At 39.8% G+C, this 18,398-nt stretch overlaps 1 pseudogene; it reads right to left on the bottom strand.

Annotated features, from left to right (window-relative positions):
* Positions 1 to 311: 311 nt before the first annotated feature.
* Positions 312 to 2,444, bottom strand: LOC101117953 (serine/threonine-protein phosphatase PP1-gamma catalytic subunit-like; annotated as a pseudogene).
* Positions 2,445 to 18,398: the final 15,954 nt, after the last annotated feature.

Genomic DNA, 18,398 nt, shown 5'->3' with positions numbered 1-18,398 from the left:
ACCCCGAGTACAACCAAATAAGACTGGCCTGTGAGAAATTAGTAAGATTTTTTGCATTAGTCCACGTCTCAGACAAAAGTTACATTCCCACTTATTTTAGAGCCTCTATTTCCCAGGGAATACACTTTCAACATCAGAAATAATAGGAAATTGAGAGATGAGCAAACATACAGCTGTTGAAAAACAGAAGAGAGGTATATTCCAAATGGGTGCTTTAATATCAGAAAAAAATCAATTTATACAGTTCTCCAATAATTCAAAAATGTATTCATTTGCTTCTTTATTTTAAAAATATGTACTGAAAATTTATTTAACAAGTTCATCATTTAATAAGTCTGAATTAATTTTCACCACATGGTATTGTAGACAGTCATCTGTTGAAACAGATTTCTTTTTAACAGATCTTAGTTTTAAAAAGTCATATACTGTGAATTCTGTATAAACTGGTGGATAGTAAGTTAGTTCCTTTGTTTTGACTTATAAGCCTCAACTTCAGTGCAGAATAAAGAATGTAGACCAAAGAATGCATAATCGGTCACTCGTATAGAACAGTATTGTTTCTATAATTTGAAGCTTTCTGAATGGACGGGTTCAGACCTGATGTAACTGTAAAAAGATTACTTAATGAATAGACTATATGGAAATCATACAAAATGTAATTAACTTTAATTATTAATAGCTTAAACAGCACTATGTTACTAACTGCTATTCAAACTCAAAAACCTGGTTTTGAATCCCCATAAAGGTGACAGGTGTACACAACCATGCCACCTTGTACTTACTTAGGGGAGTGTCAATATATATTTCAACAGAAACTTTGGCTTCAGGAAAAAAGTCACAAACATTTAAAATAATGGCTTTAATCATCATTTTAAGTATACTGTAGGGGAAAGTGTGCTTTAATTAAATATACATACCAGTGATGCTGGCAAAGTTGAAAGTTACTCCTAATGTTGACAGCTATAAAAACTAGTTTGTACATAAGACAATGAATAAAAAACAAAAGCAATCACTTTGAAACAAAAAAGTTCACAGTGGTTTGTATCCAATAGTATGCATTTTATGACAATAACATGTACACATTGAGCACCCTAGGGCTTTCTTTATATCCTAAAGAAAATGAGCATTTACATTATTTATGGGCTGTACTGAATTTTAAAAAGATCAGTTGTACACTCACCCCTTAGACAGGGGGCACTGTCCTGAGTGTACAGCTTTAACAAGATTAATGTTGTTTGTAAAAGAAACAGGGAACTAAACAAAACATTTTTCCTTGGGAGTGGAGAATCTTTCATTTGCTGTTATAACCAGCAAATACCATTCATTAAGTCAAAAATGGAATGGGGAGCCCCACAAATACTATTTGAGCAAGCTGACCAATGCACATTACAGTTTTAAAAATGAAGGTTATGTACTATATGTTACAAGTCCCAACTAGGCAGTATCAAAATGACATCTATTTCTTTGCTTGTTTTGTGATCATATGCCTTGGAGGTGTGATGGGTCTTGTGGCATTCGGCTTCTTTTTCTCTGCAGGCTTTAAAATCTGAAAAGAACACATTAGTGTTGCATCCACACTCATCATGGCACCTGCATTGTCAAACTCTCCACAATAATTGGGCACAGAAAACAGAGTGACCAACTGCCTCTTTGCAAAACATTCATATCCATCTTCAACCATATAAGATCCAAATCATGCTTATGGAGAAATTTTGCAACCACTTCTGCACCAAATGTGAAGGACACTCCTCTGTCATTTTTACCCCAGCCTAAGACCTCTTTATCGGGGTCAGACCACAAAAGATCACAAAGAAGACCTTGATCTGGTACATCAGTTGGTCGCATAATTCACCGAATCTGCTCCATAGATTGAAGATCTGGTGATAAACCTCCATGACAGCAGAATATTTTCTCATCCATGATGGCTGCTATTGGTAAACAGTTAAAGCAGTCTGTGAAAGTTTTCCATAGTTTAATGTTATATCTTCTTTTACATTCATCATAAAATCCATAAATTCTATTGATGCTGGCACATTCGTGGTTTCTAACCTCTGAGAAGAAAAAATTATCAGGATATTTGATTTTGTAAGCCAACAAGAGGCAGATAGTCTCCAGTGATTGTTTTCCCCTGTCCACATAGTCCCCAAGAAACAGGTAATTGCTTTCTGGCCGGAAACCACCATACTCAAAAAGTCGAAGCAAATCATAGTATTGCCCATGGATATCACCACATATCTTGAGTGGTGCTTCAAGTTCTAGCAGGATAGGCTGACTGAGAAAGATCTCTCGGGACTTTAAGCACAGTCCTCTGATTTCATTCTCCTGTAGCTGGACATTCTTACCAGGCTTGGGCCCTCTCACTTCCAGCAGCCGTTGGATGATGCTGTCAATGTTGAGTGTATCTATATCTGCCATCGCCTTCCCACCGCCGACATTCCCGCAGCGCCGCCACCAGCTCGCGCCCGTGATTCACACCTCCTTTACCACGCCGCGGGCACAAAGATAATGGTGGTGGCAGAACTGCCCCGCTCCCTGTTTCCTCCTTCTCTCCCCACTGGAACCACGAGCATGTACTGAAAATTTATATAGTGTCATTAATTTATTCAACAAACATATATTGAAAACTTACATAGGTCTTACTAAGTACCAGACAAATCTTCACATACTTTATTTTTTTAATATAAATTTATTTATTTTAATTGAAGGTTAATTACTTTACAATATTGTATTGGTTTTGCCACACATCAACATGAATTTGCCACGGGTAAAAGACAAAAATCCAACTTGGAATCACTAGAAAGAAATTTTGCCAAATGCCCTGCCTGATGTGGATCTGACATTCTACTTAATTTCTGTTGGGCGACTGGATTATGACCCTAGGATTTTCCAGTTATTAGCAAGCAGTTCTACAGTGAACAGCTGAACTTCATGGAACCACAAACCTACCATCTTGTTGATGTCTCCTACTTCAATGCCACCAGCTGAACCAAATCTCCAACACTCATCAAACCAAGCTGTGGCTGAACTGGCCTTTGGATTCCATGCAGAAGGAAAAAGACTAGTTCTCAGTAGGAAAAGGCTCTAAGCACGGGTCATTTCTCCAGCCCCTCCTTCCCTCACTTGCTTCTTCCTTCTCCTCACTTTATGCTAAAGTCTCTGAAACTTCAGGCCCAGGAGCAGCTCTTTATGGAAAGAATCTTCAAAAATAGATTGATTTGAATGGTAAAGGTATGGAGACAGCAATTTGATAAAAGAAAAATTGTTTCACTCTTTCCTCTCATATTCAGCACTCCCATTTCATTTGTTTTCTAATTTCTCTATCACTTCTCTTTTCATTGTTTGATGTTCATTTTTAAATTAATTAATTTAATTAGAGGCTAATTACTTTACAATATTGTAATTGTTTTTGCCATACATTGACATGAATCAGCCATGGGTGTACATGTGTTCCCCATCCTGAACCCCACTCCCACCTCCCTCCCTATCCCATCCCTCAGGGTCATCCCAGTGCACCAGGACTGAGCACCCTGTCTCATGCATCAAAACTGGACTGGCAATCTATTTCATGTATGATAATATACACGTTTCAATGCTATTCTCTCAAATCATCCCACCCTCACCTTCTCCCACAGAGTCCAAAAGATTGTTCTTTATATCTGTGTCTCTTTTGCTGTCTCACATATAGAGTCATCATTACCATCTTTCTAGATTCCATATATATGCATTAGTATACTGTATTAGTGTTTTTCTTTCTGACTTACTTCACTCTGTATAATAGGCTCCAGTTTCATCCACCACATTGGAACTGATTCAAATGCATTCTTTTTAATATCTGAGTAATATTCCACTGTGTATATGTACCACAGCTTTCTTATCCATTCATCTGCCGATGGACATCTAGGTTGCTTCCGTGTCCTGGCTATCATAAACAGTGCTGCAATGAACATTTGGGTACACGGGTCTCTTTCAATTCTGGTTTTCTCAGTGTGTATGCCCAGCAGTGGGACTGCTGGGTTGTATGGCAGTTCTATTTCCAGTTTTTTAAAGAATCTCCACACTGTTCTGGGCTTCCCTGGTGGCTCAGATGGTAAAGTGTCTGTCTGTAATGCAGGAGATCCGGGTTTAATCCCTGGATCAGGAAAATCCCCTGGAGAAGGAAATGGCAACCCACTCCACTAGTCTTGCCTGGAAAATTCCATGGACAGAGGAGTCTAGTAGGCTACAGTCCATGGGATCACAGAGTTGGACACAACTGAGTGATTTGACTTTCACACTGTTCTCCACAGTGGCTGTACTAGTTTGCATTCCCACCAACAGTGTAACAGGGTTCCCTTTTCTCCACACCCTCTTCAGCATTTATTGTTTGTAGATTTTTTGATAGCAGCCATTCTGACCAGCTTGGCACTTCTCATGATGTACTCTGCATAAAAGTTAAATAAGCAGGGTGACAATATACAGCCTTAACGTACTCCTTTTCCTATTTGGAACACTGGGCTGGAAGAAGCACAAGCTGGAATCAAGATTGCCAGGAGAAATATCAATAACTTCAGATATGCAGATGACACCACCCTTATGGCAGAAAGTGAAGAGGAACTAAAAAGCCTCTTGATGAAAGTGAAAGAGGAGAGTGAAAAAGTTGACTTAAAGCTCAACATTCAGAAAATTAAGATCATAGCATCTGGTCCCATCACTTCATGGGAAATAGATGGGGAAACAATGGAAACAGTGTCACTCTATTTTTCTGGGCTCCAAAATCACTGCAGATGGTAACTGCAGCCATGAAATTAAAAGATGCTTACTCCTTGGAAGAAAAGTTATGACCAATCTAGATAGCATATTGAAAAGCAGAGACATTACTTTGCCAACAAAGGTCCATCTAGTCAAGGCTATGGTTTTTCCTGTGGTCATGTATGGATGTGAGAGTTGGACTGTGAAGAAAGCTGGGAAGAATTGATGCTTTTGAACTGTGATGTTGGAGAAGACTCTTGAGAGTCCCTTGGACTTCAAGGAGATCCAACCAGTCCATTCTAAAGGAGATCAGCCCTGGGTGTTCTTTGGAAGGACTGATGCCAAAGCTGAAACTCCAGTACTTTGGCCACCTCATGCAAAGAGTTGACTCATTGGAAAAGACTCTGATGCTGGGTGGGATTGGGGACAGGAGGAAAAGGGGGCAACAGAGGATGAGATGGCTGGATGACATCACTGACTCGATGGACGAGAGACTGAGTGAGCTCTGGGAATTGGTGATGAACAGGAAAGCCTGGCATGCTGCGATTCATGGGGTTGGAAAGAGTCGGACACGACTGAGTGACTGAACTGTGAAATTATTTGTTCTAGTTCTCTGAAAAATACCATTGGTAACTTGATAGGGATTGCATTGAATCTATGGATTGCTTTGGGTAGTATTCTCATTTTCACTATATTGATTCTTCTCATCCATGAACATGGTATATTTCTCCATCTATTTGCATCATCTTTGATTTCTTTCATCAGTGTTTTATAGTTTTATATATATAGGTCTTTTATTTCTTTAGATAGATATATTCCTAAATGTTTTATTCTTTTTGTTGCAATGGTGAATGGAATTGTTTCCTTAACTTCTCTGTTTTTCCATTGTTAGAATATAGGAATGCAAGGGATTTCTGTGTGTTAATTTTGTATCCTGCAACTGTACTATATTCATTGATTAGCTCTGGTAGTTTTCTGGTGGAGTCTTTAGGGTTTTCTACATAGAAGATCATGTCATCTACAAACAGTGAAAGTTTTACTTCTTCTTTTCCAATCTAGATTCCTTTTATTTCTTTTTTTTTTTTTTCTCTGATTGCTTTGGCTAAAACTTCCAAATCTATGTTGAATAGCAGTGGTGAGAATGAGCACCCTTGTCTTGTTCCTGACTTTAGGGGGAATACTTTCAATTTTTCACCATTGAGGATAATGTTTGCTGTGGGTTTATCATATATGGCTTTTATTATTTGAGGTATGTTCCTTCTATGACTGTTTTCTGGAGTTGTTTTGTTTTTTTAATCATAAATGGATGTTGAATTTTGTCAAAGGCTTTCTCTGCATCTGTTGAGATAATCATATGGTTTTTATCTTTCAATTTGTTAATGTAGTGTATCACATTGATTGATTTGTGAATACTGAAGAATCCTTACATCCCTGGGAGAAAGCCCACTTGCTCATGATGTATGATCTTTTTAATATGTTGTTGGATTCTGTTTTCTAGAATTTGGTTAAGGTTTTTTACATCTATGTTCATCAGTGATATTGGCCTGTAGTTTTCGCTTTTTGTGGCATCTTTGTCAGGTTTTGATATTAGGGTGATAGTGGCCTCATAGAATGAGTTTGGAAGTTTACCTTCTTCTGAAATTTTCTGGAAGAGTCTGAGTAGGATAGGTGTTAGCTCTTCTCTAAATTTTTGGTGGAATTCAGCTTTGAAGCCATCTGGTCCTGCGCTTTTGTTTGTGCAAGATTTCTGATTATAGCTTTGATTTCCATGCTTGTGATGGGTCTGTTAATATTTTCTTTTTCTTCCTGGTTCAGTTTTGAAAAGCTATACTTTTCTAAGAATTTGTCCATTTCTTCCAAGTTGTCCATTTCATTGGCATATAGTTGTTGATAGTAGTCTTATGATCCTTTGTATTTCTGTGTTGTCTGTTGTGATTTCTCCATTTTGATTTCTAATTTTGTTGATTTGATCCTTCTCCCTTTTTTTCTTGATGAGTCTGGCCAATGGTTTGTCTATTTTATTTATCTTCTCAAAGAATCAGCTTTTAGCTTTGTTGACTTTTGCTATGATCTCCTTTGTTTCTTTTGCATTTATTTCTGCCCTAATTTTTATGATTTCTTTCCTGCTACTAACCCTGTGGTTCTTCATTTCTTCTTTTCTAGTTGCTTTAGGTGTAGAGTTAGGTTATTTATTTGACTTTTCTCTTGTTTCTTGAGGTAAGCTTGTGTTGCTGTGAACTTTGCCCTTAGCACTGCTTTCACTGAATCCCATAGGTTTTGGGTTGTTATGTTTTCATTTTCATTTTTTTCTATGCATATTTTGATTTCTTTTTTTATTTCTTCTGTGATTCCTTGGTTATTCAGAAGTGTGTTGTTTAACCTCCATATGGTTGTATTTTTAATATTTATTTTTCCTGTAGTTGACATCTAATCTTACCACATTGTGGTCAGAAAAGATGCTTGGAATTATTTCAATTTTTTTTTTTAAATAATTTACCAAGGCTAGATTTATGGCCCAGGATGTGATCTATCCTGAAGAAGGTTCCATCTGCACTTGAGAAAAAGGTGAAATTCATTGTTTTGGGGTGAAATGTCCTATAGAGGTCTAATTGGTCAATTAGGTCTAATTGGTCTAATTGGTCCATTGTATCATTTAAAGTTTGTGTTTCCTTGCTAATTTTCTGTTTAGTTGATCTATCCATAGGTGTGAGTGGGATATTAAAGTCTCCCACTATTATTGTGTTACTGTTAATTTCCCCTTTCATACTTGTTAGCATTTGCCTTACATATTGAGGTGCTCCTATTATGAATGCATGTATATTTATAATTGTTATATCTTCTTCTTGGATTGATCCTTTGATCATTATGCAGTGTCTTTTTTTGTCTCTTTTCAAGGCCTTTATTTCAAAGCCTATTTTATATGATAAAAGAATTGCTGCTCCTGCTTTCTATTGGTCTCTATTTGCATGAAATCTCTTTTTCCAGCCCTTCACTTTCAGTCTGTATGTGTCCCTTATTTTGAGGTGGGTCTCTTGTAGACAGCATATAAAGGGGTCTTGTTTTTATATCTTGTTTTGTATCAGCCACTCTTTGTCTTTTGGGTGGGGCATTCAACCCATTTACATTTAAGGTAATTATTGACAAGTATGATCCTGTTGCCATTTACTTTGTTGTTTTGAGTTTGATTTTATACACATTTTCTGTTTCCTATCTGGAGAAGATCCTTTTAGCATTTGTGGAACAGCTGGTGTGGTGGTGCTGAATTCTCTCAGCTTTTTCTTTTCTGTAAAGCTTTTGATTTCTCCTTCATTTTGAATGAGCTCCTTGCTGGGTACAGTAATCTGGGTTGTAGCTTTTTCTCTTTCATCACTTTAATTATATCCTGTCATTCCCTTCTGGCCTGAAGAGATTCTATTGAAAAATCAACTGTTATTCTTGTGGGAATCCCCTCATGTGTTGTTTTTCTCCCTTGCTGCTTTTAATATTTTTCATTTGTGTTTGATCTTAGTTAATTTGATTAATATGTGCCTTGAGGTGTTTCATCTTGGGTTTATCCTGTTTGGGATTTTTGGGATTTCTTGGACTTGGGTGGCTATTTCCTTTCCCATTTTAGGGAATTTTTCAACTATTATCTCCTCAAGTATTTTCTCATGGTCTTTCTTTTTGTCTTCTGGAACTCTTATGATTCAAATGTTGGGGTGTTTAACATTGTCCCAGAGGTCTCTGAGACTGTCCCCATTTCTTTTAGTTCTTTTTTTCTTCTTTCCTCTCTGCTTCATTTATTTCCACCATTCTATCTTCCGCCTCACTTATCCTATCTTCTGCCTCAATTATTCTACTGTTGATTCCCTCCAGAGTGTTTTTGATCTCAATTATTGCATTATTCGGATAAGACAATGGCATCCCACTCCAGTACTCTTGCCTGGAAAATCCCATGGACAGAGGAGCCTGGTAGGCTGCAGTCCATGGGGTCGCTAAGAGTTGGGTACAACTGAGCAACTTCACTTTCACTTTTCACTTTCATGCATTAGAGAAGGAAATGGCAACCCATTCCAGTGTTCTTGGCTGGAGAATCCCAGGGATGGAGGAGCCTGGTGGGCTGCCATCTATGGGGTCACACAGAGTCGGACACAACTGAAGCGACTTAGCAGCATTACATTGCATTGCATCATTCATTGTTGATTGACTCTTTTTTTTTTTTTTTTTTATTTCTTCTAGGTCCTTGTTAAACATTTCTTGCATCTTCTCAATCCTTGTCTCCAGGCTATTTATCTGTAACTCCATTTTGTTTTCAAGATTTTGGATCATTTTTACTATCATTATTCTGAATTATTTTTCAGATAGACTCCCTATCTCCTCCTCTTTTGTTTGGTTTGGTTTGCATTTATCATGTTACTTTACCTGCTGGATATTTCTCTTTTCATCTTGTTTAGATTTCTGTGTTTAGGATGGCCTTTCTGTATGCTGGAAGTTTGTTGTTACTCTTTATTGTGGGGGTTCCTCCCTGTGGGTGGGGTTAGACAAGTGGCTTGTCAAGGTTTCCTGATTAGGGAAGCTTGTGTCAGTGTTCTGGTGGATGGAGCTGGATCTCTTCACTCTGGAGTGTAATGAAATGTCCAGTAGTGAGTTTTGAGGTGTCTATGGGTTTGGTGTGACTTTTGGCTGCCTGTATTTTAATGCTCAGGGTTACGTTCCTGGGTTGTTGGAGAATTAGCTTGGTATGCCTTGCTTTGAAACTTGTTAGCTCTTGGGTGGAGCTTTATTTCAGTGTAGGTATGGAGGCTTTTGGATGAGCTCTTGTTGATTAATATTCCTTGGAATCAGGAGTTTTCTAGTGTTCTCAAGTTTTGGATTTAAGCCTCCTGCCTCTGGCTTTCAGTCTTATTCTTACAGTAGCCTGAAGACTTCTTCATCCATACAGCACTGATGATAAAGCATCTAGGTTAATGATGAAAAGATTCTCCACAGTGAGGGACACCAAGAGAGGTTCACAGAGTTACATGGAGAAGAGAAGATGGTGGGGGGCGATAGAGGTACCAAGAGGAGAAGAGGGAAATCAAAAGGAGAGAGAGCAATCTAGCCAGTAATCAATTCCTTATGTGCTCTCCACAGTCTGGAACAGTCAGAAAGGTTCATGGAATTACACAGAAATGAGAAGAGGGAAGAGGAAGATAGAGGTGACCAGGAGGAGAAGATCAGGAGTCAAAAGGAGAGAGACAAATCTGGCCAGTAATCAGTTCCATAAGTGTTCTCCACAGCCTGGAACACCCAGAGAGATTCACAGAGTTAAGTAGAGAAGAGAGGGGGAGGGAGGAGACAGAGGTGACCTGGCGGAGAAAAAGGAAAGTCAAAAGGGGGAAAAAGCAATGAAGCCAGTAATCACACTTCTAAGTAAAAATGGGTACTGAAGATTGGATTCTTAAAGGTACAAAATTGATAGCAAATACCAAAAAGCAAAGAATAAAAATCTAGAGTAGAAGTTAGACTCTCAAAAATACAATATTAAACAAAATCACAAAAATTATAAAAATATACATATATGAAATTTGCATTAAAAATGGGGTCATCTTTTTGCTATGAAATAGTAGGTTATAAAAATGAAAATTAAAGGAGTAATAAAGAACTTAAAAATAAATAAAAATTTAATTAAAAATGATAATAGTAAAATATACAGCCTTAATGTACTCTGTTTCCTATTTGGAACCAGTCTGTTGTTCCATGTCCAGTTCTAACTGTTGCTTCCTGACCTGCATAGGGGCTTCTCAAGAGGCAGGTCAGGTAGTCTCGTATTCCCATCCCTTTCAGAATTTTCCACAGTTTATTGTGATCCACACAGTCAAAGGCTTTGGCATAGTCAATAAAGCAGAAATAGATGTTTTTCTGGAACTCTCTTCCTTTTTCTATTATCCAGGGGATGTTGGCAATTTGATCTCTGTTTCCTCTGTCTTTTCTAAAACCAGCTTGAAAATCTGGAAGTTCATGGTTCACGTATTGCTGAAGCCTGGCTTGGAAAATCTTGAGCATCACTTTACTAGCATGTGCTGCTGCTGCTGCTAAGTCGCTTCAGTCGTGTCCGACTCTGTGTGACCCCATAGACAGCAGCCCACCAGGCTCCTCTGTCCCTGGGATTCTCCAGGCAAGAACACTGGAGTGGGTTGCCAGTTCCTTCTCCAATGCATGAAAGTGAAAAGTGAAAGTGAAGTCGCTCAGTCGTGCCCAACTCTTAGCGACCCCATGGACTGGAGCCCACCAGGCTCCTCCATCCATGGGATTTTCCAGGCAAGAGTACTGGAGTGGGGTGCCATTGTCTTCTCCTTACTAGCATGTGCGATGAGTGTAATTGTGCTGTAGTTTGAGCATTCTTTGGCATTGCCTTTCTTTGGGATTGGAATGAAAACTAATATTTTCCAGTCCTGCGGCCACTGCTGAGTTTTCCAAATTTGTTGACATATTGAGTGCAGCACTTTCACAGCATCATCTTTTAGGATTTGAAACAGCTCAACTGTAATTCCATCACCTCCACTAGCTTTGTTCAAAGCAATGCTTCCTAAGGCCCACCTCACATTCCAGGATGTCTGGCTTTAGATGGGTGTGAGTGATCACACCTTCATGATTTTCTGGGTTGTGAAGATCTTTTTGTACAATTCTTCTGTGTATTCTTGCCACTTCTTAATATCTTCTGTTCTGTTAGGTCCATACCATTTCTTTCCTTTACTGAGTCGATCTTTGCATGAAATGTTCCCTTGGTATCTCTCATTTTCTTGAAGAGATCTCTAGGCTTTCCCATTCTATTATTTTCTTCGATTCCTTTGCATTTATCACTGAGGAAGGCTTTCTTATCTCTCCTTGCTGTTTGTTGGAACTCTGCATTCAAATGGGTATATCTTTCTTTTTCTCCTTTACCTTTCACCTCTCTTCACAGCTATTTGTAGGACCTCCTCAGACAGCCATTTTGCTTTTTTGCATTTCTTTTCCTTGGGGATGGTCTTGCACCCTGTGTCCTGTACAATGTCATGAACCTCTGTCCATAGTTCATCAGGTATTCTGTCTATCAGATCTAGTCCCTTAAATCTATTTCTCACTTCCACTCTATGGGATCTGATTTAGGTCATACCTGAATGGTCTAGTGGTTTTCCTTACTTTCTTCAATTTAGGTCTGAATTTGGCAATAAAGGGTTCATGATCTGAGCCACAGTCAGCTCCTTGTCTTGTTTTTGCTGACTGTATAGAGCTCCTCCATCTTTGGTGGCAAAGGATATAATCAATCTGATTTCAGTGCTGACCATCTGGTGATGTCCATGTGTAGAGTCTTCTCTTGTGTTGTTGGAAGAGGGTGTTTGCTATAACCAGTGCGTTCTCTTGCCAAAACTCTGTTAGGCTTTGGTCTGCTTCATTCTGTACTCCAGGGCCAAATCTTCCTGTTACTCCAGGTGTTTCTTCACTTCCTACTTTTCCATTCCAGTCCCCTGTAATGAAAAGGACATCTTTGGGGTGTTAGTTCTAAACAATCTTGTAGATCTGACTCATTTGAAAAGACCTTGATGCTGGGAAAGATTGAGGGCAGGAGGAAAAGGGGACAATGGAGGATGAGACGGTTGGATGACATCACCGACACAATGAACATGGGTTTGGGTGAACTCTGGGAGTTGGTGATGGACAGGGAGGCCTGGCATGCTGTGGTTCATGGGGTCACAAAGAGTCAGCCATGACTGAGCAACTGAACTGAACTGAACTGAATAGTAAAATACATCTAGGAATTTCTCTGGAGCTGTTGAGGGCAGTGTTTGGTCAGTTCAGTTTCAGGTAGTTCCTTGTTCCAGTTTATACTTCTTCTCAAGATCTATAGGCCCCTTCCAATGTAGTCGATGCTAACTACAGGGCTTTAATCTGTTGCACCTGTCACTTCCAAAAGGGTTCCATCTTCGTTTATTTTGGCTTCCTCTGTTTGCAAGTCTCTAGTATCTAATTTCTGCCTGAAACCAGGGGCAAAGGTGGTCACTTATTTAGGGGCACTTGTTCAGTTGTGCTATGGGGAGGGAGGAACACTGCAAACAAATGTCTCTGGTGTGTGGGGGGAGTGCTCGCAGTATATGGACCACAGTGGGTTTGCCCTTGCTCACTGCGTATGTGCTCTCCCGGTCTACACTGCTCAGGTTCCAAGTTGCTCTGCAGGGGAACTGTCTAAAGTGGGCCTTGGGTTACATGCACTTCTCAGGTTTAAGCCACTCAGGTTCAGGTTCTCAGGTACTCCACAGAGGTGCAGACTTGGTTGGGCCTGCCTTTTGTCCCCTCCCAGGTCCGAGCAGCTCAAGTGACCAGATGCTTGGTGAGCACACTCTCCCAGGTGTGGGTGCATCTTATCACCTCCCTGGTCTCAGCGTTCATCTCAGGTGTCCCATGTGTCTCCTCTGGAGAGCTGATCTCTGACTGCGACCCTCCTGGTGGATGTCAACTGTCCAGAATCCCAGGAAGACATGACTAGCAACTGTGAGCCTGCTCACAGTTTGCCATCTCTGGGGCCGAGATTGTCCCTCTCCTTCTGGCTCTGGCTGTCGCCTGCCTTCCTTTCTGCCACCAGTGTGGGGAGGGGCCAGTCCACAGCCACCTAGCTCTCCTCTGGTATTAGCTCAGTCCTTTGTTCTGTGAGCGGGCCAGGCAGTGCCTTAGGTTAGAGCTTTTCATGGGAAAGTTCTCTCTCTCTCTCTCTCTCTCTCTCTCTCTCTCTCTCTCTCTCTCTCTCTCTCTCTCTTTCTCTTTTTTTTTCTCTCTGGCTATCCCACAGTTTGAGTTGCTGTCTCTCATTTGCTCCCTCAGGTTGTCCTCAGGGCATCAGGCCCAGTCCTTACCCTAAGCTTGCAGCCTGTGCCTCCCTGTTCAGCACCCACTCTCTGCTGGTGGACTCGAGCATCTGGGCTACTTCTCTGCTGGGAGTTGTGGTTAGGTGCATAATCTGCGGTTTATTTATTTATTTATTTTCCTCCCGGTTATGTTGCCCTCTGAGATTCCAAAATTCCCCACAGACCCACCAGTGAGAGGGTTTCCTGGTGTTTGGAAACCTCTCTTCCTTCATGACTCCCTCCCTGGGACGGGTTTCTGTCACTAACTCTTTTGCCTCTCTTTTTATCTTTTATATTTTGTCCTACCTCTTTTCAGAGAAAATAGGCTGCCTTTCTGGGTGCCTGGTATCCTTCGCCAACATTCAGAAGTTGTTTTGTGGAATTTGCTCAGCATTCAAATGATCTTTCAATGAATTTGTAGGGGAGAAAGTGGTCTCCCTATCCTATTCCTCTGCCATCTTAGGACCGCCCCCATTTGATCTTTTTTCTCAAGTCTTTATCAAGCATAGTAGAAAAGCTTTTGTATACATTTATAAGTAATATGTATAATATATATATTTTAGAAATTTTATGAATTTTTGTTAACTAAAAAATTTGACATTTTGATTCCATTTGCTAGGATTAGTATGAATAGAATTCTAGGTTTCTAATTTAAAAAATAGATATGCAACAAGCAGCAAAGGTTTATTATAGAGCACTGGGAACTCTGTCTTGAAACAACTGCATAGTACAGGGAACCATGTTTTATAATAACATATAATATAATAATGTAATAGCCTATAATGGAAATGTAATAATGTATAATGCAAAGCAGTTTTAAATATGTGTATATGTATAACTAAATCACCTTACTGTGCACCTGAAATATTGTGAGTCAGCTATTCTTCAATTTTATATATATATATATATATATAAAGGGAAAGTAAAAGATCCAAGCTAAAAAAGAAAAATCTTAGGGAAGTAGAACATGCAATTTACTCATGTATTGCAGGACAAACTGGAAGGCAAAATACTTATAGTCTATAATATTCTGGGAACCAGGACTAGGGCCCGTGGGTGGAGTATATAAGGAGATAGATTCTGATGAATTCTCACATTCTGGAGTGTGAAGTCAGGTGGGCCTTACAAAGCACTGCTGCAAATAAAGCTAGTAGATGCAATGGAATTCCAGTAGAGCTATTTAAAACCCTAAAAATGATGCTGTTAAAATGCTGCACTCAATATGTTAGCAAATCTGGAAGTCCCAACAGTGGCCACAGGACTGGAAAAGGTCAATCCTCATGCCAATTCCCAAGAAGGGCAGTAGTTAAGAATGTTCAAACCATTGGACAATTTTATTCATCTCCCATGCTAGTAAGGTCATGCTTAAAATCTTGCATGCTAAGCTTCAGCATTATGTGAACCAAGAACTTCCAGATGTCTAAATTGGGTTTAGAAAAGGCAGAGGAACCAGAGATTGAACTGCCAACAATGACTGGATCATAGAGAAAGCAAGGTAATTCCAGAAAAACGTCTATCTCTATTTCATCGACTACACTAAAGCCTTTGACTGTGTGGATCGTAACAAACTGTGGAAAGCTCTTGAAGAGATGGGCATACCAGACCATTTTACCTGTATCCTGAGAAAGCTGTATGTGGGTCAAAAAGCATTAGTTAGAACCCTGTATGGAGCAACTGGTTCAGGATTGAGAAATGAGTAAGAGAGAGCTGTCACATTTTGTCCTGTTTATTTAACTTATATGCTGAGCACATCAAAAGAAATGCTGGGCTGGATGAGTTACAGGCTGGAATCAAGGTAGGTGGGAGAAACATCAACAACCTCAGGTTTGTGGATGATACCACTCTAATGGCAGAAAGTGAAGAGGAACTAAAGAACCTCTTGATGAGGGTGAAAGAAGAGAGCGAAAAACCCAGCTTAAAGTTAAATATTAAAGAAAAATCCAAAAAACTAAGATCACGGCATCTGGCTCCATTACTTCACGGCAAATAGAAGAGGAAAAAGAGGAAGTAATGACAATTTCCTTTTTTGGGCTCTAAAATCATTGTGGATGATGACTCCAGCCATGAAATCAGAAGGCAATTGCTTCTTGGCAGGAAAGCTATGACAAATCTAGATAGTGCATTGAAAAGCAGAGACATCACTCTGCCAACAAAGGTCTGTATAGTAAAAGCTATGGTCTTCTCAATTGTCAAGTATAGTTGTGAGAGCTGGACCATGAAGAAGACAGAGCACCAAAGAATTGAAGCCTTTGAACTGTGGTGCTGTAGAAGACTCATGAAGGTCCCTTGGACAGCAAGGAGATCAAACCAAGGCAATCTTAAAGGAAATCAATCCTGAATACTCACTGAAAGGACTAATGGTGAAGCTGAAGCTCCAGTATTTTGGTCACCTCATGTGAACAGCTGAATCACTGGAAAAGTTCGTAACTCTGGGAAAGATTGAGGGCAGAAAGAGAAGAGGGTGTCAGAAGATGAGATGGCTGAATGGCATCACTGATGCATTGGACAGGAACTTTAGCAAACTTCAGGAGATGATGAGGGACAGGGAGGCCTGGCATGCTGTAGTCCATGGGGTTGCAAAGAGACATGACTGGTCACAAAGATTCTGAGTCAATGTAAGACTTTCTAAACACTGGAGTTCTCTGAATGATGAAGTGATTCATAATTGGATTATAAATCAAAACCCTTGCAAAACAAAGAATGTGAACATATGTAAAATGTCTACCAGATAATCTGATTGGCTACTGTAAAACAAGTTCCTATATTAAGTTGGTTATACTATCTGATTGATTCTAAAATGTCCTATCTATTTTCAAGATCCAGAGCTTTTTATGGCTTGTATTCAGGGAAGGAAAACAGGCATACTCTTCTGAATTAGGCCTTGCTTTAGCATCTCTGGATCTTGATATAAGGAGATGCAGGATAGAGGACCATGTATTCACATAGGTGCAATCAAATAGGTGAATGGAGAATCCTCTACTAACCAAACCATCTTAGACAAGACATCCTAAGCTTCTGGGCTTCTATTCCTCACCCATGTGGGAGAATAGTGGGGCCACAGTCATTTCTTTGAAACCCTCAGGGCCACATGGTTTGGAATTCAGAATTTTCCATATCTTATAATGGCAAATATTGTACTTTGTGTACATCACATAATACTGTTAGTAGGACATGGAATAGTACATGCTAATAAAACTAATATTTCTTCATTAATGCATTTGACTTTAGATAAATAAAGCCTATAAAATAAACAAACCTATATCTTAACAGTTGACATTTTGCCATCAAATGAATCTTTTTTAACAGTTTCACATGTAAGGGATGTCTGTGAGATCTAAGTCAGTTAAAGTTTGGAGAAGACAAGTAGGTGATCTGTGAGTGGCCACTCACCTTCCTGCTTTGTATCATTGTGGCCTTCGGGTGAAGTTTAAGATTTACATATGTGACTTGGAGACTTAACTTGAAACCAGAGTTAGGTTAGTAACTCTATGTTGTAGAGAGTGCATTAAATAGTATTTAATTTCCTGTTTTGGTTCAGAGGTACCACACATATGATGAGTAGTGGTCACTCATGGTACACCCAAGGTCCTAGCTGCTAACCCAAAGCTACTTTCTTCTGCACAGAATTGCCCTTGACCAAAAAAGAGCCACTTTGATCAGGCGCCTAACTATCCTTGGGCTAAAGCACAGTCAATAAGTGATTGGTTTTGGTAGTGGTGATTTAGTCACAAAGTCATGTCTGACTTTTGCAACCTCATGAACGGTAGCCCACAAGACTCCTCTGTCCATGGGATTTCCCAGGCAAGAATACTGGAGCAGGTTTCCATTTCCTTCTCCACAGTAACTGATTAAGGGTGTGAAAAATCTAGTCACCTTGCCTCAAATTGAGATCATCTTTGGGGTGTCAGCATCCTTTGGGTCATAGAAAAAGCAAGAGAGTTACAGAAAAGCATCTGCTGCTGCTGCTGCTGCTGCTGCTGCTGCTGCTAAGTTGCGTCAGTCATGTCTGACTCTGTGCAACCCCACAGACGGCAGCCCTCCAGGCTTTGCCATCCCTGGGATTCTTCAGGCAAGAACACTGGAGTGGGTTGCCATTTCCTTCTCAAATGCGTGAAAGTGAAAAGTCAAAGTGAAGTCGCTCAGTCATGTCTGACCCTTAGCGACCCCATGGACTATAGCCTACCAGGCTACTCCATCCATGAGATTTTCCAGGCAAGAGTACTGGAGTGGGGTGCCATTGCCTTCTCTGAGAAAAGCATCTACTTCTGCTTTATTGACTATGCCAAAGAACTGACTATGTGGATCACAACAAACTGTGGAAAATTCTTCAAGAAATGGGAATATCAGACCTCCTTACCAGCCTCCTGAGAAATCTGCAGCAGGTCAAGAAGCAATAGTGAGAACTAGACATGGAACAACAGACTGGTTCCAAGTTGGGAAAGGAGTCCATCAAGTCTGTATATTCTCTCTCTGCTTATTTAACTTACATGCAGAGTACATCATGCAAAATGCTAGATTGATTGAAGCACAAACTGGAATCAAGATTGCCAGGAGAAATATCAATAACCTCAGATATGCAGATGACACCACCCTGATGGCAGAAACTGAAGAAGAACTAAAGAGCCTCTTGATGAAAGTGAAAGAGGAGAGTGAAAGAGTTGGCTTAAAACTCAACATTCAAAAAATGAAGATCATGTCACCCAGTCCAATCACTTCATGGCAAATAGATGGGGAAACAATGGAAACAGTGACAGACTTTATTTTGGGGGCTCCAAAATCACTGCAGATGGTGACTGAAGCCATGAAATTAAAAGATATTTGCTTCTTGGAAGA

The sequence above is a fragment of the Ovis aries genome, chromosome 13 (genome assembly GCF_016772045.2).
Source record: "Ovis aries strain OAR_USU_Benz2616 breed Rambouillet chromosome 13, ARS-UI_Ramb_v3.0, whole genome shotgun sequence".
NCBI lineage: Eukaryota > Metazoa > Chordata > Mammalia > Artiodactyla > Bovidae > Ovis > Ovis aries.
Note: the sequence above shows the minus strand (reverse complement) of the source record. Positions and strands in the feature narration are given on the sequence as shown.